Genomic DNA, 23,606 nt, shown 5'->3' with positions numbered 1-23,606 from the left:
GATGTGCTTAATCCCTTTTATTTTATCTTTTGTGTGACTACTATAAGCTGTTTTTTATTTTGTGATTACCATGAGGCTCACATAAAATGTACTATAATAGGATATTTTAAATTTTTTTCTTTTTTTAACTTTTATTTAATTAATATAAATTTCCAAAGTACAGCTTATGGATTACAATGGCTTCCCCCCCCATAACTTCCCTCCCACCCACAACCCTCCCATCTCCTGCCCCCTCTCCCATTCACATCAAGATTCATTTTCAATTCTCTTTATATACAGAAGATCAGTTTAGTATATATTAAGTAAAGATTTCAACAGTTTGCACCCACATAGAAACACAAAGTGAAACATACTGTTTGAGTACTAGTTATAGCATTAAATCACAATGTACAGCACATTAAGGACAGAGATCCTACATGAGGAGTAAGTGCACAGTGACTCCTGTTGTTGACTTAACAAATTGACACTCTTGTTTATGGCATCAGTAATCACCCTAGGCTCTTGTCATGAGTTGCCAAGGCTATGGAAACCTTTTCAGTTCACTGATTCTGATCATATTTAGACAAGGTCATAGTCAAAGTGGAAGTTCTCTCCTCCCTTCAGAGAAAGGTACCTCATTCTTTGATGGCCTGTTCTTTCCACTGGGATCTCACTCGCGGAGATCTTTCATTTAGGTTTTTTTTTTTTTGTCAGAGTGAGGAAATAAGGATCAAATATGTGTCCTTTGTACACAAAAGCATTATGTTATCAGACCAGAAACTGCACTTGGAATTTTTCCTCTGAACATAATGGTGTTCTTAGGTCATACATCTTCTCGAAATTCGCTTTTAATGTAGCACCAAGTAGGACACCAGGCATATGGGGCTGTAACACCAACACTGACTAAATGCTAAAATAAACTGACTAAAAATAAAACTGACTAAATAATAAAATAAAAACTAACTAAATAAAAAATAAAACTGACTAAAAACTAAAATAAAACTGATTTTGAAATATTTTAAATTTATTACAAGTTAAATTATGTATACAAATTTTACTTTTTTACTCTCCCCTTACCTACATTTTGTGTATTTGCTGCCAATATTGTTACATTGGTCCTTAATATTGAATATATCACTAAATGAATTACTGTGAAACTATTTTAATAGTTTTTTATCATACTACAGATATGTTGTTTACATACCATCATTTTAGTATTCTGAATTTGACCATATACTTGTGTTTTAAAAATTATTTAATTATTTACTATGAGAGATATAGAGACCGGCAGACAGACAAATACAAAGACAGGTACATAGAGCTCCCATTTGCTGATTCATTCCTCAGATGCCCACAGTAGCCAATACTTTATGGCTAGTTTTTGGTGGAGAAAGACCTTCCCCTATTAATGGGTGCAAGGAGTCTAGCTGAGTTGTATGCAGCAATTCTGACTCCAGTGAGGACCCAGTGGCATGGTCTTGGTGCAACTTGATGCAACTTGTAGCTGGGATCAACACTGACAAAGATTGCAGGGGTCCTCAGCATCCAGTGTTTTGATTGTCTATAGTAGCAGTAAGGGCTTTTGGAGTTTTCAGTGGTAAATGTTGTGGGATCCTCTTATCTCTTTTTCTACTACCTGGATAGCTGTACCCGATGAAATTCCTCTTGACAATGGGTCTGGCTTGAGGGTGTGCTTGCACTTGTGTCCGGTGTGTAGTGCTCATGAAGTAGTTACAGAGCTAGGATCTGAAGTCCAGACACCAGGATCCAGGATTAGGAGGATGGTGGCACTGGTATCGGAAGTACCCACACTTACTCCCACATTGTTAATGGTTAGGAAGATGCAGGGTTTGTGGGGATCTCATGCACAGAGCTCATGAGTTTGTAGAGTGACAACATTACCAGAGTGTGTGGGGTTCAGACCAGCCACAGTAGTGTTTCCATTCCTGAGGTGTGGGCATGTGCTATGTATCTTTGGAGCCTGGATTTGGAACATGGGCACACCAGGAACTACAGAAGCTCTGGAGACTAGGGGGTGAGTTAGATCTCTAATTGAGACTCAAACTCCAGAGACAAAGGCATTTGTGGAATGACTGCAGTGCTGGAATCCTTAAGTTCGAAGCACTCAGAGCAGTCATTGGTTTCAGGACCTGTGATAGGGCTATCCCCTAGCTGTGATAGAGCTGGTGTTTGATGTGTAGGTGTGTGCTGTGAAACTTCAGAGTCTGAGTGTAAAATACTGGCAAGGATGGGGCAACCAGGGAAGACAGGTACAGAAGTGTGAGCCTAGGTGGAGTGGCTGGAACCTCAAGGTCAAGAACATGCTTGGAATTGGGAATGGTGCAATAATGAATACTTCTTGAAAGGGGTTATAGTGGTGTCTCCATCTCCAGTGGTCCTCAGTAACAACGGATGCCAGTGCTCTCTACAGAGACCACTGGATACTGTGTTGGCACTTGCCACGTGGCTGATACTGATAGTTGCCCTGCTGCTTCTTTGTTCCTGCCTACTGCCAGGTGTCTAAAATATGCTGCTCTACTCAGCAATACTGTCTGTGCAGTTATTCTCTGGGTTTATTTGATATTTATTTATCTATTGATTGATCGATTGATTGCTGTACCGTGTTGCAGCAGCTGACTCCCCCCAAGGCTATTTTCATTGGTAAGTACACATTTATTTGAAGGATGATGAACACAGATACCTCCAACTTTACCTTCTTGTTGACATCACTTAAGAAAGATTAGTATAGATCACCTGGATGAGCCTGACTCAATCAGTCGAAAAGCCTTAATTTAGCCTTCCCTGAAGAACCAATTCCACCTGGGGACAGAAGTACTTGTGCCCAGCAGTACAAACCTTTTACTCCTAAAAAAACTGTCTGACAGATTTTAGAGTTGTTTAGGCAGCACCTACAATTTTGTATACCATTCCCTTATAATAAACAGATATGCGTGTTAGTAGTCAATTTTCATTACAAAGTGCCAGAGACTAGGTGATGTATACACAAAAGAAGTTTGTTTGCTTCACAGTTTTGGAGTCTGAAAGTCCAAGATTGGTTAACTCTATAAATTAATCCTCTGGTGTAGGCCTCATAGAAGATAGCATCACAATGGTGGGAGTGTATGTGGATATCACATGGCAAGACAGGAAGCCAGAGTGTGGGGAGGGCTCAGCCTTGCCCTTTTATAACAATTCACTCTTGTGAGAACTCAGTGTCCCATAAGAATTACACTAATCCTTTCTAAGGGAAGACCACCAGTGACCTAATTACCTCTCCCTAGGCCTTACCTTTTAAAAGCTTAATCCCCTCTGACTTTACAAAACTGAGGACCAAGCATCAAATATATGAGCCTTTGGGGAGCAGACCATGATCAAACCATTATCTATCTATCTATTTATACATCCAGGATGAATGATTTTACCGAGTTTTCTGTCTTTGGGTTATGCAATGAATTCTTACATATAACAAATACAAAAACAACAAAAGAATAGACAAAAGTAAATAAATTTGACTTTACCGAGACTAAAAATAAAATCTTTGTACTTTAAAGGACACCAATAAAGAAAATGATAAGACATCCACATATTGGGAGAAAATACTTGTAAATCACAATCTGGTAAATGACTTGTACCTAGAAAATCCTTTTAAAAACTCCCACAATTTGGGGCCAGTGCTGTGGTGTCATGGTTAAGCTGCAGCCTGTGGCCTCAGCATCTCATATAAGCACTTGATCATGTGACAGTTGCTCCAATTCCCATCCAGCTTCCTGCTAATAGCCTGAGAAAAACAGCAGAGAATGAACTGAGGTCTTGGGCCCCTGACAAGCACATGGGAGATCCAGATGAAGCATCTGGCTCCTGGCCACAGCCTGGCCCAATCCAGGCCACTCAGGGAGAGTACCAGTGGATGGAAGATCGATTCTCTCTCTCTCTCTCTCTCTCTCTCTCTCTCTCTTTCTCTTCCTCTCTCTCTCCCCCTGTATGTAACTCTGACTTTCAAATAAATAGATAAAATATTTTTTTAAAAAACTCCCACAATTGAACTATAAAAAGACAAATAACAAAATCTTGACGTTAGCAGCATCTGCTGCACATTTGAATGGACATTTCCCCAAAGAAACTACAAAAAGCTAAATGAGCACATGAAACATGCCTGGCTGCATTAGTTATTAGGGACATACAAATCAAAACCATGAGATAAGGCTTCATGTACACTAGGATAGCTAATCTTCAAAAAAGTCAGACAATAACAAATATTAGGGAGCATGAGTACCAATTTGAACTCTTATCTATTATTGGTGAGATTGTAAAATGGTGCAGTTCCTTTGGAAAACAAGTTAGCATTTTCTCAAAATGCTATACACAAAGTCACCATATGAACTAGCAACTCCATTTCTATGTATATGAGGACATTTAAAAATTCATGAACAAATAAAATATAGAACAATTTTGGTGCAAAAAATTTAAATAAATGCATAAATTTTTCATAATACATATTTCCATGAATATTTTAAAGAACTCTTCAAAACATAGACTTTAACTCCATATTTACATGAAAGTTTCAAATCTCCCTCATCTAACCCAGAGCAATGAAAACTTTGTCCATGCAAAAAGAATTGTACATGAGTATTAGCAGCAGCAATGCTTATGATAGTCAAAAGGTAGAAATTACCAAAATGTTCATCAAGTGAAGAATGGATGAGTAAAATGTAATATGCTAAAGAATAGGATATTTATCCAGCAATAAACAGATACTAGATATTGTTATCCACTGAATTTTGTCCTCTCAAGATAGAATGAAGCTATAATACCTCATTTTATATAGGGTCATTAAGGAGGTGGATAAAGTTATATGAGGTTATAAGAGCATAACTCCCACCTCATAGAACTTGTACTCTTTCAAGCAGAGAAAGAAATACCTGAGCTCTCCCTCTACTATGTAAGCTTACAGCCAGAAGGTGATTATCTTCCAAGACAGCGTCCTCGGCAGAACCTGACCGCAGGATCTCAGACTTCTAGCCTCCAGAAATGTGATAAAATAAATTCCTGTTGTTTAAGCTATTGTCTGTGTTATTTTATAAGGCCAACATAAATGGATTAATACAAGTACTGATACTTGGTATAACACAAATTATTATTGGAAACATTATTATAATTTGCAAAATACTGATCAAAATAAACCAATAGTGGATATATTAATATCAGCCGCACTTCAGAAAAGAATTATAAGAGTAAAGAGAGATATTACATAATGATAAAATAATATAACCACTGGAGATAACGTGGCACAACAACTTAAGCCACCACGTACAATGCCAGTATCCAAAATGGATGCTGATTTGAATCCTGCTGCCCAGCTTCCAATCCAGCTCCCTGCTAATGGCCTGGGAAAGCAGTGGACGATGACCCAAGTGTTTGGACCCCTGCACCCGTGTGGAACACCTGGATGAAGCCCCTGGCTCCTTGCTTTGGTCTGGCTCAACCCTGGCCATTGCAGCCATTTTTTTTATTTGACAGGTAGAGTTATAGACAGTGAGAGAAAGAGACAGAGAGAAAAATCTTCCTTCCATTTGTTCACTCCCCAAATGGCTGCTATGGCCGGCGCTGTGCCGATCCGAAGTCGGGAGCCAGGTGTTTCCTCCTGGTCTCCATGCGGGTGCAGGGGTCCAAGCACTTGGGCAGGCCATCCTCCACCTGGGCCACAGCAGAGAGCTGGACTGGAAGAGGAGCAACCGGGACTAGACCCCGGCACCCATATTGGATGCCAGCACTGCAGGCGGAGGATTAACCAAGTGAGCCATTTTGAGAGTGAAACAGTGAATGGAAGATCTCTTTCACTCTCTGTCTCTCCCTCTCTTTGTAACTCTGCCTAACAAATAAATAAATAAATATTAAAAAGAATAGATCCACCAAAATGTTGCAATTTTAACTGTTTGTTATGAAAAAATAAAGCTTTTAACTACATGAAACATAAATGGATTCAACTGAGAAGAAAATCAAATTCACAATGATACCTGAGGAGTTCAATGTCCTCTGTAATATATAGAAATACTAGAGAGAAATATGCAAAATGTTCAACTGGATGCTCACATTAACCAACAAAATCTTTAAAAAGTTATATAACTTGTATAACCTTATCTCATAAAAATGTGTATGTGTTTTTCATCTTCAGTTCCTGGCACAGAAATTCTAAAACTTTGAATGATAAGAAGCAAGAGAAATCTTTTGATATCCATAATAAGACCCCTTTTGAACAAATGTGAATTCACGCTAATGAAATGGCATGTGATGCGTCCCTAAATCCTTCATCACTGGGGCTAGTAGCCAAGAGGAACCAACTATGTAATGTGGGGATTGGAACATGCTCCCCAACCCACACTCAACCTCTGGAGAGTGAAGAAAGGCTGGAGATTGGGTTGAATAACCAAACGAAACTCCAATGATCCGATTATTCTGACTGCTATGAACTGAACAGGACTTGGCTCATCATATTCATGCATATATTTGAGCCCCACAGTCTTGTGTTAATAGTTAATGGACTAATGTTGGTAGTTCATGGATTAGTTTGGAAGGTTTTTTCCCCAAAATATGGCATCTGAAGGTGAAGTCTTTCAGTAAGTGATTGGATTGGATAGGGTTGCTAGGGTGGATCCTCATAATACAGTCATGATGACATTATAGGAAAAATCATATAGAGGGTAAAAAAGGGTGTGGTCACTGTGAGTTGGCTTCCTGTTTCACAACTTGATCATTTCTCCACACATGCTCAGCCACTGCCAACATCCACCAGATGTCTGACTAATAGTGCTGCCTGATTTAGAACTGGGAACCTCCAAACTATAAACCAAAATAAACCTTTTCCTTCTCAAGAAGCTCCTCTAAGTTATTTTAGTTAAGGTAATGAAAAATTGATTAACATGCATCCCTGCATAATGGAAATTCCATAAAAACCTAAGCAGTGAGCTTTGAGGATCTTCTGGGATGGTAGCACATCCAAAACTCCATGGAGACAGAAGCTTCCACAGCCTAAATCCTTCCAGATATTTCTTACGACCTTTTCACCTGGCTATTCATTTGCATCCCTTATGATAAATAGGTAAATGTAAATAAAGTATTTCCCTGACTTATGTGAGCCATTATACCATTATAACTTATTATTGAACCTCTGGAGAGTATGTGAGAACACTCAATTTGTAGTTAAACAGAAGTATGACTAATCTAGAGACTCACTGCTTGTGACTGACATTTTAAGAAGGAAGCAGACTTGTGAGACGGGATATCTAATATATAAGGTTTGTCCTAAACCCAGGTAGTTAATATCAGAATTGAATTAAATTTAAAATTCTCCATGGAGAATTAGAGCACTGTTTGGTATAGAAAACCCATACATTTGGTGTTAGAAATGTTGTTGATACAGGCTAATCCTCTGCCTAGCAGCGCTGGCACACTGGGTTCTAGTCCCGGTCGGGGTGCCGGATTCTGTCCCGGTTGCCCCTCTTCCAGGCCAGCTCTCTGCTATGGCCCGGGAGTGCAGTGGAGGATGGCCCAAGTGCTTGGGCCTTGCACCCAATGGGAGACCAGGAGAAACACCTGGCTCCTGCCTTCGGATCAGCGCGGTGTGCTGGCCGCAGCGGCCATTGGAGGGTGAACCAACGGCAAAAAGGAAGACCTTTCTCTCTGTTTCTCTCTCTCACTGTCCACTCTGCCTGTCAAAAAAAAAAAAAGAAATATTGTTGATAGTTTTATTTTTTCAAAAGATTTATTTATTTATTTATTTGAACGTCAGAGTTACACACAGAGAAAGGGAAAGACAGAGAGAGAGAGAAAAATAGAGAGAGACAGAGACAGAGAGACAGAGAGAGACAGAGACAGAGATATCTTCCATCCACTGGTTCACTCCCCAGATGACTACAATAGCCAACACTGGGCCAGGCTGAAGCCAGGAGCCAGGAGCTTCATCCAGGTCACCCACATGGGTGTCAGGGGCCCAAGCACTTGGGCCAGCCTCCACTGCCCTTCCCAGACCATCAGCAGGTAGCTGGATTGGAAAAGAAGCAGCCAGAACAGAAACCAGGGCCCATTTGGAATGCCAGCATTACAGGCAGTGGCCCTACCCTCTACATCATAGTGCCAGTCCCAGATAAAACTTTCTTTTAACATATCATCTATCAAGAGCAAAATCTATGTTCCTTTATAGCAACCATTCAACGTTCAGGAAGACAGACTGCATAACAGATTCTGAAAAAATATTTAACATTTCTTAAAAAAAATAGGGTGTGTTCTCTCACTACAGTGAAACCAATATAAAAAATCAAGCTAGAAATTTAACTAATAATCAATAATACACTAGAACTCAAGTTAGAAGACTGCAAAAACTTTTCTAAACCTTTGGAAATAAAGAGGCACTTTTCTTTTAACTCCATGAATCAGAGTACTTCTAGAGGAAAATAATATTACACATTGAGCTGGGTGAAAATCAAAATGTAACATACCAAAATGTGTGAGGTGTAGCTAAAAGACACTAAGAGAGATATTGAGATTATTAGGGGCTTATATTAGAAAATAAGGACGGTTTCAAATCTATTATATAGACTTTCACCTTAAAGAGCTAAAGAATTAGAACAGAATAAAACACACAAAAGGAAGGAAATAATGAGAAATCACTGAAATTGAAAAGATAAATTTAATTGGGGAAATAAATCAAACAGAAATAACAAGTCTTTCAAAGATTTTTAAAATGGTTAACACTTAACACTACCAACAAACAGAAATGAAAATAATACTAACTACCAGTATCAGAGATGAAGGAAAAATGTCACTATACACCCTACAGACAGGCCCATGCAGTGATATTATGAATAATTCTATAAACATAATTTTTTTTGACAGGCAGTTAGACAGGGAGAGAGAGAAAGAGAGAAAGGTCTTGCTTCTGTTGGTTCACTCCCCAAATGGCCACCACAGCTGGAGCTACGCTAATCCAAAGCCAAGAGCCAGGTGCTTCCTCGTGGTCTCCCATGCGGGTGCAGGGCCCAAGGACTTGGGCCATCCTCCACTGCCTTCCTGGGCCACAGCAGAGAGCTGGCCTGGAAGAGGAGCAACTGGGACAGAATCCAGCGCACCAACCGGAACTAGAACCCGGGGTGCCGGCACCACAGGCGGAGGATTAGCCTAGTGAGCCACGGCGCCAGCCATGAACATAAATTTGATAACTTATATGAAATGGATAGATTTTTTTCAAAAACCACGAATCATCAAACTCACCAAAGATAGACCAGATCATCTTAATAGTGCTATAACTGTTAAACAAATTAATAAGACAGAAACTTCAAAAAAATAAATCTCCAGGCCCCCATGGTTTCAACAAATTTTATCAAATATTGGTAAAGAAATAACCAATTCTACACAATCACTTTCAGAAACAAAGGAAGAGAGAAGACTCCCAAATCATTTTGTGCAGCCAGCATTTCCATGATACATAAAGAAAAAAAGAGAAATATAACACTGCACCATAAATGTGTCTAATTGTTAATGAAATATTTTAATCAAAAAGAAATCAGAATTTCTCAAAAATAAAAATATAATCACACAATGTAACCTACTATATGAATGTGCTGAAGAAGAAAACAACACATGACCATATCCACTAATGGAGGAAAAGCATTTAAAAAATTCAAAATCCCTTCAGTTAACAACCTTTCAGAAAACTAGACAAAGAGAGGATCTACCACAACTTGAATGGAATATATTTTAAAAACACACAGTAACTATTATGTTTAAGGATGAAAAATTTATATCTTCCCTTAAAATTCACCCACAAGGTAGTGATTTTCATTCTCATCTCTTTTATTAAAGATAATCCTGGAAATTCTAGCCAGTGCAGTAAGGCAAGGAAAAAGAGTAAAGGGCAAATTGAAAAGGAATAAAAAAACAGATTCCTATTTTCAGATGACATAATTATACAGGTGGAAAATATCAAGGAATCTACCAAGAAAACATTTAGAAATAGCATACACTTTTAGAAAGGCTTCAGTATACAATGTTAACACAAGAAAAATCTATTTTATTTGTATACAATAGCCACAAACATGTTAAATCTGAAATTAGAAACACAATACCATTTACAATTGCTCAAAACATCCAAGAAATATTTTGTTGTCAATGTAACAAGTCACACTAACTGTATGTCTAACAATAAAATGTTGATAAATAATCAAATACTTATATAAATAGAGAAATGTAATATGTATGTTTTTTGGAAGATTCAATAAAGTAAAAATTTAAATTTTCCCTGAAGTGATAAGTATAACAACATCACTATCAAAATCTCAGCACATAGCTTTGTAGGTACAAATAAGTTTATTCTAAAACTTACATGGAAAAACAAGCAACTAAAATAGCTAAAACTACTATGAAAAACAAAAATAAAGTTGGAAGAATCACCATACTTGATTTTAAGATCTGTATGGTTGGAGTAATCACGTGTGTGCGTTATTTTTGGAAGACAATAGAACAAGGAAACCGAATAGAGGATGGAGATGGATCTACAAAAGAAAGGCCTGCTTATTTGTTTACACAGATGCAAAATTCAATGAAGCATTATCTTTCAATAAATGATGTTTTTATAATGATCCATGTGAAAACAGAAAACCTAATGTTTATTATATATAATTATCCAAAATATAGAGAAAACAACACAAAATGAGTGACATATTTAATTGCAAAAAGACAGAAAAATAACTTTAAAATGAAACATAGGAGGAAATCTTCAGAATCTGGTGTATAATAAATGGTTCTTAGACTTAACACCAAAAGAATGATTAAGGGAGGAAATTTGTCTCAGTAAACATCACTTGATCAAATTAATCATGATCAACTTGGATTTATTAAAATGTGTACGGATGATCAAGCATATGCAAATAAATGAACACAATAAACCAGAGCAACAGAATGAAGGATAAAAAAGTTGCAGAAAAGTATCCAATAAAACTCAACATCCATTTGTTATAAAACCCTTAAACTAATTAGATACAACAAAACGTATATATGAAAAACGCACAGTCAGTTTCACATTGAATGGGGAAAAGCTGAAATTATTTTCTCTAAAATCTAGAACCAGGTAATGATGTCCACTCTCACTGCTCTTATTCAATATAGTATCAGAAGTTTTAGCCAGAGAAATTAAAAAAGAGAAAGGAATAAAAGGCATATAAACAGGAAAGAAAGAAATCACATTATCTTTTGTAGATAACATGATTCATGTTTTTCTATTTATTTATATGAAAGGCAAAGAGAAACACAGACAGAGATCTTCCATCTTTCGGTTGACTCCCCAAGTGCCTTCAATGGCTCCTAGCTGGATATAAAGCTAGGATCCTGGAACCTAATCCAGGTCTCCCATGTGGGTGGCAGGGACACAACTACTTGAGCCATCAGCTGCTGCCTCCCAGGATCTGCATTAACAGGAAGCTGGAATTAGGAGGGGAGCCAGACTCAAATCCATACACTCTGATATGGATTGCAGGCAACTGCTCTGCCAGACACTCACGCTATCATGATTCTTTATATCGAGAAAACAAAGCATCCCACCACAAGACTATTGGATCTGGCAAATTCAGTAAGTTGCAGAATACAAAGTTATCACACAAAAATTAGTAGCATTTCATACAGTAATAATGGACTTATTGAGAAAATAAATTATAAAGGCAATCCCATTCACCATAGCTGTAAGAAGTACCTTGGAATAAATCTAAGCAAGGGTGTGAAAGGCCTCTCCATTGAAAATTACAAAACACTGGTGAAAACCTTTGAAGAAGACACCAAAAAATTGGAAATATTTCACATGCTCATGTAATGGAAGAATGAATATTATTAGTAGTATCAGTATTATTAATAATACCAAAAGTAATTTACAAATTCAATACAATATCCATCAAAATAACAGTGGTATTTTTCATAGAAACAGGGAAAAGATATTGAAATGCATATGGAAGAACAAAAGACCTTGAATAGCCAAAATAACCTTGAACAAAAGAACAAACCCACAAACATCACAATACTTAATTTTAAGACATACTGTAGAACTTTTGTAAGCAAAACAGCATAGTACTGGCATAAAAATCAACGCATTGACAAGTGGAACAAAATAGAAGTCCCGAGAGAGAGAGAGAGAGAGAGAGAGAGAGAGAGAGAGAGGACAATCTCTTCAATTATATTCAAAAGTTGGGTATCAACAAATTGGAAAATCTAGAAGTGGATAGATTCCTGGACTCATACAATCTACCAAAATTGAGGTACGAAGACTTTGAAAACTGAGACAGACCAATAATCAAGATGGGGATTGAATTAATAAAGACTCTCCCAACAAAGAAAAGCTCAGGACTGGATGGTTTCACTACTGAATTCTACCACACTTTTAAAGAAGAACTACTTCCAATTATTCCCAAACTATTCAAAACAATTGAAAGGGAAGGAATGCTCCCAACTCCTTCTATGAGTTCAACATCACCTTAAATTCAAAGCCAAAAATAGACACAACAGAGAAAGAGAACCATAAACCAATATCCCTAACATATATGCAAAAATCCTCAACAAAATACTATCTAAAGGAATATAACAAAATATCAGAAAGATCATTCACCCAGACCAAATAGGATTTATGCAGGGGTGGTTCAACATATGTAAATCAATAGGTGTGATACATAGAATTGACAAATCAAAGAATAAAAATCATATGATTTATCTCAACAGATGCAAAGCATCTGATAAAATACAACATCCTTTCATGATAACAACCTTAAGCAAATTGGTTATAGAAGGAACATTCCTCAACACAATCAAATGTTAATTGCTACAATCAAGGCAATATATGACAAACCCACAGCCAGCAATCATATTGAATGGGGAAATGCTGGAAATATTTCCACTAAGATCCAGAACCAAAAATGCTCACTCTCACCATTATTATTCAATATAGTCCTGGAAATTTTACCCAAAATCATTAAACAAAAAAACGAAATCAAAGAGACACAAATGGGAAAAGAGGGAGTCAAATTATTCCTGCTTGAAAATGATATGATCTTATACACAGGGGAATCAAAAGACTGCACTAAGAGATTATTAGATCTTATAAGAGAGTTTGGCAAAGTTGCAGAATATAAAACCAACACACAAAAATCAATAGCCTTTGTATACACAAACAATGTCATGGCTGAGAAAGGACTTATAAAGTCAGTACCATTCAAAATAGCCCCCCCAAATAAATTAAATACTTTGGAATAAACTTAACCAAGAATGTGAAAGATTTTGAAAATTACAAAATTTTTAAGGAAAGAATTAACATACACATAAATGGAGATATTTTGAATGTTCATGAATTAAAGAATTAATATCATTAAGATGGCCACACTACCCAAAGAAATTTATATATTCAATACAATCCTAACCAAAACACCAAAGATGTTCTTCTCAGATCTCGAAAAACGACTGTAAAATTCATAGGAATCATAAGAAACACTGAATAGCTAAAATAATCCTAAACATCAAAAATAAAGCTGGATGCATCACAATACCAGATTTCAATACATATTACTGGGCAGTTTTAATCAAAATAGCTTGGTACTGGCACAAGAATACACATGTGGACCAATGGAACAGATTAGAGATCCCAGAAATTGATCCACATATCTAGAACCAACTAATTGGACAAACAAGCTAAAATCACTCCCTGGAGAAAGTACAATCTCTTCAACAAAAGGTGTTGGGAAAATCGAATGCCTACATGCAGAAGTATGAAATAAGATCAGTATGTTACACCCTATAAAAAATCAACTAACAATCGATCAGGAATCTAAATCTAAGACATGAAACCATCAATTTACTAGAGGAAAATATAGGGAAAACTCTGCAAGACATTGGCATAGGCAAAGACTTCTTGGAAAAGACCCCAGAAGCACAGGCAATCAAAGCGAAAATAGACAAATGGGATTACATGAAGCAAAGAAGCTTCAGCACAAAAAAAAAACCACTCAAGAAAGGAACAAGGCAACCAACAGAATGGGAGAAAAGTAGTTATGTATTATACATCTGATAAAGGATCAATACCCAAGATATTATAAGGAGTTCATGAAACTCAACAACAAGCCAAGCAATCTAGTTAAGTAATGGTCTAAAGAAAGTTCATGTTCCAACTGCTTCAGTTCTGATCCAGCTACTTGTGAACAGTCTGGGATGAGTAGTTGAGGATGGCTTAAGTGCTTGGGCTTCAGTTACCCAGGCAGGAAACTCTTGACTCCTGGCTTTGGCTTGGCTCAGCCCTGGATGGTACAGCCATCTGGGGGATGAACCAGCAAATGAAAATTCATTCTCTCTCTTTCTCTCTCTCTCTCTCTCTCCTCATTTTCAAATAAATAAATAATTTTTAAAAAAGAAATGGTCTAAGGATATGTGCAGACATTTTTAAAAGGATGAAATTCAAATGGCCAACAGATATGTGAGAAGATGCTCAGGATCACTAACCATCAGGGGGATGGAAATAAAATAAAAACCACAATGAGTTGGTGAGCATTTTGTGCTGGGTGAGGATGTGGGGAAAAATGTACCCTAAATCACTGTAGGTGGGAATGTAAACTAGTACACCAGTTATGGAAGACAGTATGGAGATTCAACAGAAATCTGAAAATAGGTTTACCATATGACCCAGCCATCCCACTCCTGGGAATTTACCCAAAGAAAATAGCTTCAGCACATGAGTTATCTGTATTCCAATGTTTACAGTAGCTCAACTCACAATAGTTAAGATGCAGAATCAACCTAGATGTCCATTAACCAATGACAGTATAAAGAAATTTTGGTACATATACAGAATGGAATACTACTCAGCCATAAAAAGAATGAAACCCTGTCTTTCACAACAAATGGATGCAATGGAAGACTATTATGCTTTGTGAAATAAGCCAAGGGCCAGCACTGTGATGTAGTAGGTTAAGCCTCGGCCTGCAGCACCAGCATCCCATATGGGTGTTGTTTCGTGTCCCACCTGCTCCACTTCCAATCCAGCTCCCTGCTAACGGCCTGGGAAAACAGTGAAAGATGGCACACATGATTGGCCCCTGTACCAATGTAGGAGACCTGGAAGAATCTCCTGTTTCCTGGCTTCAGATCAGTTCAACTCCAACCATTGCAGCCATTTAGGGGAGTGAAACAGTAGATGGAAGACCTTCCCCTCTCTCTGTAACTCTGCCTCTCAAGTAAATAAATACATAAGTCTTTTACTTTTTAAATATTTTTTTTAATTTATTTATTTGAGAGGTAGAGTTACAGACAGTGAGAGAGACACAGAGAGAGGTCTTCCATCCTTTGGTTCACTCCCCAAATGGCCACAACAGCCGGAGCTGAGCTGATCTGAAGCCAGGAGCCAGGAGCCTCTTCTAGTTCCTCCACATGGATGCAGGGGCCCAAGTGCTTGGGCCATCTTCCACTACTTTCCCAGGCCACATAAGAGAGCTGGATCAGAAGAGGAGCAGCCGGAACGAGAACCATCACCCATATGATTAACACAGGCAGAGGATTAACCTACTGCGCCACAGAAGCAGCCCCATAATTGCGCCGCGGCTCACTAGGCTAATCCTCCGCCTTGCGGCGCCGGCACACCAGGTTCTAGTCCCGGTTGGGGCACCGATCCTGTCCCGGTTGTCCCTCTTCCAGGCCAGCTCTCTGCTGTGGCCAGGGAGTGCAGTGGAGGATGGCCCAAGTGCTTGGGCCCTGCACCCCATGGGAGACCAGGAGAAGCACCTGGCTCCTGCTATCGGATCAGCGCGGTGCGCCGGCCGCAGTGCGCCTACCGCGGCGGCCATTGGAGGGTGAACCAACGGCAAAAAGGAAGACCTTTCTCTCTATCTCTCTCTCACACTGTCCACTCTGCCTGTCAAAAAAAAAAAAGTCTCAAAAAGACAAATGTCATATTTTCCCCTAGTTTGTGGTAACTAATATACCAAACACAAAAAAATAAATGTATATCAGTGAGATCAACATTTTGAGATATGATTACTGCTTATAGATCTTGTCTATATTCTTGAGGAACAGTGGTGTTTATGACTATATTTGTGGAATCCTTCATTTAGAAGAGGGTTAAGCTTTTGATTATAAAGTAAATTGAAAATATTTCCTTGTAAAAATTAAAAGAAAAATGAGAAAGGAAGGAGGAGGGAGGTTTGGGTGAGAGGCATCATTACTCTCTTAAAACTATAAATATGAAATACGTAAGATTTGTTCCATTTATATAAATAAAAATATCTCAAAAACTAAAGAAAAGAAATGGGCAAAGGACCTGAATAAACACTTCTTAGAAGAAATCGTGGGGCCGGCACGGTGGCACAGGAGGTTAATCTTCCTCCTGTAGTGCCAGCATCCCATATGGGCGCCGGTTCTAGTCCCGGCTGTTCCTCTTCCAATCCAGCTCTCTGCTGTGGCCTGGGAAAGCCGTAGAGGATGGCCCAAGTTCTTAGGCCTCTGCACCCACGTGGGAGATCAGAGGAAGCTCCTGGTTCCTGGCTTCGGATCGGCGCAGCTCCAGCCATTGCAGCCATCTGAGGAGTGAACCAGAGGATGGAAGACTTTTCTCTCTGTCTCTCTCTCTCTCACTCTTTGTAACTCTACCTCTCAAATAAATACATAAAATATTTTAAAAAAAAGAACTCATACAAATGGTTAACCAATACATGAAAAAATTAATATTATTAGTATCAGGAAAGCACAAGTGAAAACCACAATGAGTGGTTAGAAAGGGTATCATGAAAAAAACAAAACTAACAAATGCTGAGGAAGTGGAGAAAAGGAAACTCATATACGCCATTAAAAGAAATGCAAAATAGCACAGCCATTATAGTTAAGAGTATGTCATTTACTAAAAAAAAACCTACAACTAGATCTACCATCTATCTTGCTTTCAAGTAAACAAATAAATCTTTTAAAATAAATAAAGAAATAAATAGGATTGCTATATATACACAATGGAATATTATTCACCTATAAAAATTATATAATCCTAAACTTGCAGAAAATGGATGAAATAAGATCATATGATTAAGTGAAATAAACTAGACCCAGAAAGGCAATCATGAAAGACTTCACAATCTCTTTTATATGTGAAAGTTTAATAAATTGATCTTAACTTAGAACAGTGCTTGTTAAAGTTTGCGAAAAATGTGGAGAAACAGGAGAGAGGGAGGTTGGATAATGGGGCTCTAACATAGTCCCATAGTAGTAATAAATCCCAGGGTTCCACAGACGAATGGTATGAATGTAGTTCATGGTTACGTTTTATACATGGTATAGAGAATTGGAAGACAGGAACTAGTAGGCTCCAAATACATCAATGGTAAGGAAATAGAAAGGATAATTGTTTAGTTTATATGTGTATGTACTGAAATATTACACTGTATACTACAAAAATATGCAAGTATTTCAGGTTAATAATTTTTAAATAAAATGATTTCAGAATTTTCTTGAACTGTAGACACACAAACAAGAATATATGTAAAAACTGATGAAATGGGCCAGCATTGTGAGGCAAGGAGTTAAGCTGCTGTATGTAGTGCTGGAATCCTATATCAGAATACCCACACCAGTCCCAGATATTCTGCTTCCAACCCAACTTCATGCTAATTCACCTAGGAAGATGATGACCCAATTACTCAGGTCCCTGTCACCCATGTGGGAGACTCAGATGGAATTATAGACTCCCAGCTTTAGCCTAGACCAGATTCAGCCATTGCATTCTTTTGGTGAGTGAACAGATGAAAGATCTCTTTCTCTGTGTGCCTCTCCATCTTTCTGTGTCTCAATGTATTTCAAATAAATAAAATCAATCTTTTAAAAATAGCTTTAAAGATTTATTTATTGAAATTCAGAGTTACAGAAAGAGAATGACACAGTGAAAGAGATCATTTATCTGTTGGTTCAGATAGCCACAATAGCCAGTACTGGGCCAGGCTGAAGTCAGGAGCCCAGAGCTTCTTCCAAGTCTCCCATATGAGTGTCAGAGGCTCAAACACTTGGGCCATATTCAGCTCTCTCTCAAGCCATCAGCAGGGTGCTGGATCAGAAGTGAAGCAGCCAGTACCCAAAAATATGTCCATATGAGATGCCCACATTGCAGGCAGTGGCTTTAGCTGCTATGCCACAATGCCATCCCCTAAAATAAATCTTTTTTTAAATTTTTTTAACTTTTATTTAATGAATATAAATTTCCAGTGTACAGCTTATGGATTACAATGGCTTCCCCCTCCCATAACTTCCCTCCCACCCGCAACCCTCCCCTCTCCCGCTCCCTCTCCCCTTCCATTTGCATCAAGATTTAGTCTAGTTAATACACAGTGTTATACCAATGTCAGTTTTCTGATTTTGATATTATACTATAGTCTTACAATTTCTTATCATTGGGAAAGCTGAATGAAGAGTGCTCAATGATTCTATATTATTTTTACAGCTTAATATGAGACTAAAACTACTCCAAATTAAATAGTTTAAAAGACGTCCTGTTGAACTGCACTGATGTCAATGAAGAAACTAGTAAAAATGTATCAGATTTTTCATATGTAAAACACTTTTACAGAAGTTATCTTAAGATTTACTATATCTTGACTTTCCACAGTATTTATTGTCACGAATGTTGATCCACAATCAAGAAATAGGTTTTTCTTTTGGTTTTGTTTGGCATAAAAATTGCTCTCTGGCTCTGGGAAGTGCAATTACAAACCTTCAGAAACCTCTCTGGAAAAAATATGTGGTCATTCTTCAGCCACTGAACTGAATCCACTGTTAGAGCCAGCTCTAAAGCAAGGCATTCAGAAAGTTTGATTGTTAAGACCAGGCCAACTCTTTACTCTGACTTGCCCACAGAAATGCACAGTATTGCTCCAATTTAAAGCCAGTAAAGAAAAATCCAGCCAGAAAAGGGAACTATTGTAGACTGCAGTTGGGAATATAAATTAGTACAGCCATTTTGGAAAATGGTAAGGAAGGTTCTCAAAAAACTGAAAATAGAAACACCATATGATCCAATCATCCCAATTCTTGGATCTGAAAAAATTGAAATCATTATGTCAAAGAGATATCTGCACCTCCATGTTCTTTTCACCACTTTTCACAATAGATAAGATATGTCTTCACATGTGGTTTGAGTTTGTCCCCCAATAATTCATGTGTTGAAAGTTTAGTCCCCAGTGTGCAATGCTGGGAGGTGATTACACCTTGAAGAGATAGAACCTAATGTAAGGTGGTTAGGGCATTAGGATCACTGCTTCAGAAGGGATTAATTTAGATTTTATGGAACTCCAGTTAGTTCATGCAAGAGTGAGTTGTTACAAAAGAGCAAAACTGGCTGCTCCCTGCTCTCTCTAACTTCCTACTTCACTATATAAACTGTTTTGCATTCACTACCACCATTGTGAGGCTGTCTGCCCTATGTCCTTATCCAGAGGCTGAACCAATCGAGCTGTTGGATCTTGGGATTTCTGCCTCCAAAACTCTAAACCAAACAAGCCTCTTTTCTTTAAACGTTATCGAGCCTCAGATATTTTTATAGCAGTGGAAAATGGAGTAAAATATTATGAATAAAATATAGATACTCAATGATGGATGAATGGATGAAGAAAATACATATATACACACAATGGTATATTACACAGCCATAAAGATGAAAGGAATTCTGTCATTCATAACAACATGGGTAAAACTAGGGAAAATTAGGCTAAGTGAAGTAAGTCAGGCTCAGAAAGACAAATATTGCATGGCTTCATGTTCATGTGTAGTCTAAATCTTGTTGCTCTCATATAAACATAAGGTAGAAAAGTGGTCCCTAGAGGCTGGGAAAGAGAAGAAAGCTGTGAAGAAAGGGAAAATAGTCACCAAAGTGTCAAAGTTTCAGTTAGATTGGATGAATCTGTTTTAGTGATCCATTGCACTACATGGTGACCACAGAATAAAAGTTTATTGTACATTTCAAAGTTCATAAAATAATAGATTTCAAATATTATAGCCAGAAAAATAGATCAGATGTTAGAGAGGTGATGGGTATGTTACTTAGCTTGATTGAATTTCTCTACAATGTATACAAGGATCAAAATATCACATCATGCATGTGCAATTACTATTTGTCAATTAAAACTAGTTTCTCAAAAGAAGATAATTAAAGTAAACTCACCTATAGACATTACCAAGGTAAATATGAAACATATTTGTGATTAATTTTAAGAAGTAATCAGATTCTTCTCAGAACATAAATAAGAAAGAAATCTCACTCTTTGGGTTGTTCATAGGTAAGTTCATAGGTTTTTGGCTAGGTGTGAAGCATATATATACATTGTCAGTGCATGTAGTAAGATTTCCCTTTCCACTACATGGTAACTTCTCCCCCTTCGTTCCCATTTCCCATTTCCCTCTATCACCTAGTATGTTTGGAAATTCCAACCTTCCTCGTTTAAAAAATGAAACAGCCAGCTGATAAACCTAACTCATAAACTCATTGACTGAATTGCCATTAGCTTAACATTTATCAAGTGGCAGGAATATTTGCATTTCAAGAAATAAGAATTTAAAATGGCTTTTAGTAACCTCTGGTAAAATATTACTAATAGTGGCATTTCTGGTTCAAGGCAGACAGAGGCAGTATAAGGAAACACATCAGACTGGGGGTGCCTCAAAATAATACGCTCAAGCAGTTGCCAATTTGGAAGTCTAATTCTAGTGTTATGTTATTGGTTTATACCCCTAGAAACTACAAGTATTATTTTCCAATCTTGAGCAGTAATTTTGATCATGTGAAAAAATGTCTCAAGCTCTAGCAGTAATTTCTTTCGCAGTCTTCCTCCCTCGCCCTAGGGCTCTACAATTCAGTAAATGTCTAGTCCCTACTAAGCACCAAGTTTGAGCTAAACTTTGCTTTTAAGGATACACAGATGATTAATTTCCCCCACCCCCAACACAGTCTCAGTATTTCATTGTATAACTAGCCTCCTCCTCATTGAATTAGATGGGGGAAGGAGAACCAACTGAGAAGAAAAAAATTCCATCCTGAGATTACAAATCTTCTGAGAAGATCCTTTTTACATACAGTTCCACCCAAACTGACTTCTGAGGAAAATCTGTGCAAGGAGTACTGCTGACCTCAGCTCTTCTGGAGATCCCCAGAGCCATGCAGCTGCTTAGTCGGCTCATACACTGTCCCAAGTTGCAGTCACTTTAGAACTACTTTGAGGGAGGAAAAACTCCACCTATACGTGTGCTCGGAGAGATTAGGCAAAGCTACTTTCAATATCCAGTATTATGGTGCCACTTGGCAACCATAATATACAGATAGGGCCATCCTGTGAGTCATGCTCATGTAGTCTACAGCTGTTAGTAACAGTTTTGTTTTTTTTTTTTTCTGGAAAAAAAATATAAGCTAGTCATACAATAAAGTCTTTATTCTTATATTTCACAGGAAAAATTTCATTGAGGCACCTTTTACTAAAAGGGAATTTAGTATGACCAACTTTTTCATATGGAAGAATTCAGTATATACTGAATATATTAATTTGCTCATATATTTATGTGGTGGTATAACTAGGTCTCACTGATCTTAAAATGGCTTGCACTAACTTCTGTAGGATTACATAAAATTTTACATATTGGAAATAAAAGTTAGCTGTTAAGTTAAAAGTTAGCTGACTTTTAACAAGAACAACGGCTCTTATTATTTCAAATAAGGAAAATGGAGGGAATCCCTTATTTAAAAAAAAAAAAGACAACAAAATGCTTGAAGCCCATTTCTGAAATGTTTCCCATGTTTTCAACTTAAAAATACACTCAAAAAAATGTTCATTGTAAATTGAGAATCGGCCCCACTGAGATTGGACAGCTGTGCTAGCTTCTACAGTTTGACGAAAATCCTTTTGTGCTATTTGAAGCCATCACATCCCACCCGAGAATGTACACATGGAAAATGTCCCAATCCAAGAAAACATGTCAAATCTCATCTTATGAAAAGATTTAGGTATTTAAATGTATTTACTATCTAATTACCACTTAATTTGGTTGACATAAACCATGGATTTAAAATTTTAACTTTATTTTACCCCACTGCTCACAGTAAAAGAAATGCATTTAATCAACCACAATCTCAATTTTAACATAGAATTGTTATGAGCAGTGTTTAATATAAGTCTGGACTCCTGGCTTTTGTCAATGCCATATTAAATTGTAGAGAAAGGAGCTTTCTATCTAGACAGCCACATTTCCTTTCACAAAGCATGCAGCAGTTTCAGTGAACATTTTAAGCACTTAAATTTATAAATAGATATTACCTCACTGGAGTCTCCATTCTTCAAAACAATATATTCCCCAAAAGGTAAGATTTTAGCAGATTCACAGTTACATTTTTCAATGGAAGTAGCAGAAAAGTTCACATTGTTTCAATTCACAGAGATTTTTAAGCTCTGTGTTTTTTTTTTTTAAATCTATAAAGAGAAAGCCAAGAACCTTACCCTTTCTACCCAGATATCCTGTAGAGAAGTGCAGGCTTGTTCAGCTACAAGAGGAAGTAACGTAGTTTATTCAGCAAAACAGGAAAAAAAACAAAATCGTTTACCTCTAATAGGAGGTAGAACTGTTCGTCAGCATCACTCAGTTGTTTAGGAAAGCATTTCCCTCAGAGGATATTGTGGGCAAAGAAAATTCAAATTTTGGCTTTGATAAATTCAGAGTTTCCATGATTTGTACACTTCTTCAATCAGGAACAGAATGTCTGACTTTAATTTGCCACGTATTACCATAGTTTTCTCAGACTATTTTGAAAGTTTAAATTTTGGACTACTTAAAATCCAGCTTAACTATCACAATTTTACTTTGTCATTTAAAAAATGAGCTGTAATGTATTCAAAATAAAAATGACTTTTTTAACAGAGAGCAATAAAAATCTATTTTTACACTGATCCCCCATTGTCTGTCCATTGTATTTTGTTCCTTACCATGGCTTCTTCCTGCTTCAATCTTGCAAGGCTGGGGGAATTCATTTTCATCATCGCTCTGAAGGGTCTTAGTTAGCTATTCCATAGCTTGCTAAACTTATAGAAGATATTATACTCCCAGACACCATTAGATATCACATGGATACAACGACTGCTGTTTCCATCTAAAGACATGAAAGGTCATATGTCTTTGCTATGGTGCTTGGAAAGAGAATGTGTCAAAAATGCACTGAGCTTCCTGCTATGCACACGCCCATCTTACTATATCATCATCTTCTTCCTTTTTTTCTTTCATGCATGCATCCATGTGAGTCAAATATAATAGCTAAGCTAGCTGTATGAAATAAATTTTTCCAATCTATATAAAAATGTTTAGGCCACATTGCTGCACTCTACCATATTGTTTGTTTCAAATGTTAAAGCATGGCAATAATAGGAACCTCATTGGGAATCAGGGCAAACCTTATTGGCTCTCCAAAATGGAATGATTTGAGGTCACCAGAAAGATTGTACTTAACATTGCCTCTCATAAAGATGACTAAAGTTACTCCTTTAGGAATTCTTTTGGTTTAAAAATTTTGCTCTGAATACACTTGTCTTGGAAAATGATAATTTTACCAC

At 37.4% G+C, this 23,606-nt stretch overlaps 1 protein-coding gene across 1 annotated transcript in view; it reads right to left on the bottom strand.

Moving 5' to 3' along the window:
- Nucleotides 1–23,192, bottom strand: part of LOC133753139 (putative P2Y purinoceptor 10) — a 54,918-nt gene extending 31,726 nt beyond the window's left edge. The window contains exon 1 of the mRNA XM_062183544.1: nt 22,986–23,192. The gene's annotated coding sequence lies outside the window, so the exon portion shown is untranslated. The remainder of the gene's footprint in view (nt 1–22,985) is intronic.
- Between the last annotated feature and the right edge of the window lie 414 nt (nt 23,193–23,606).

This window comes from Lepus europaeus, chromosome X (genome assembly GCF_033115175.1).
Source record: "Lepus europaeus isolate LE1 chromosome X, mLepTim1.pri, whole genome shotgun sequence".
In the NCBI taxonomy this organism is placed as follows: domain Eukaryota; kingdom Metazoa; phylum Chordata; class Mammalia; order Lagomorpha; family Leporidae; genus Lepus; species Lepus europaeus.
This window is presented reverse-complemented; position numbering and strand designations above follow the sequence as displayed.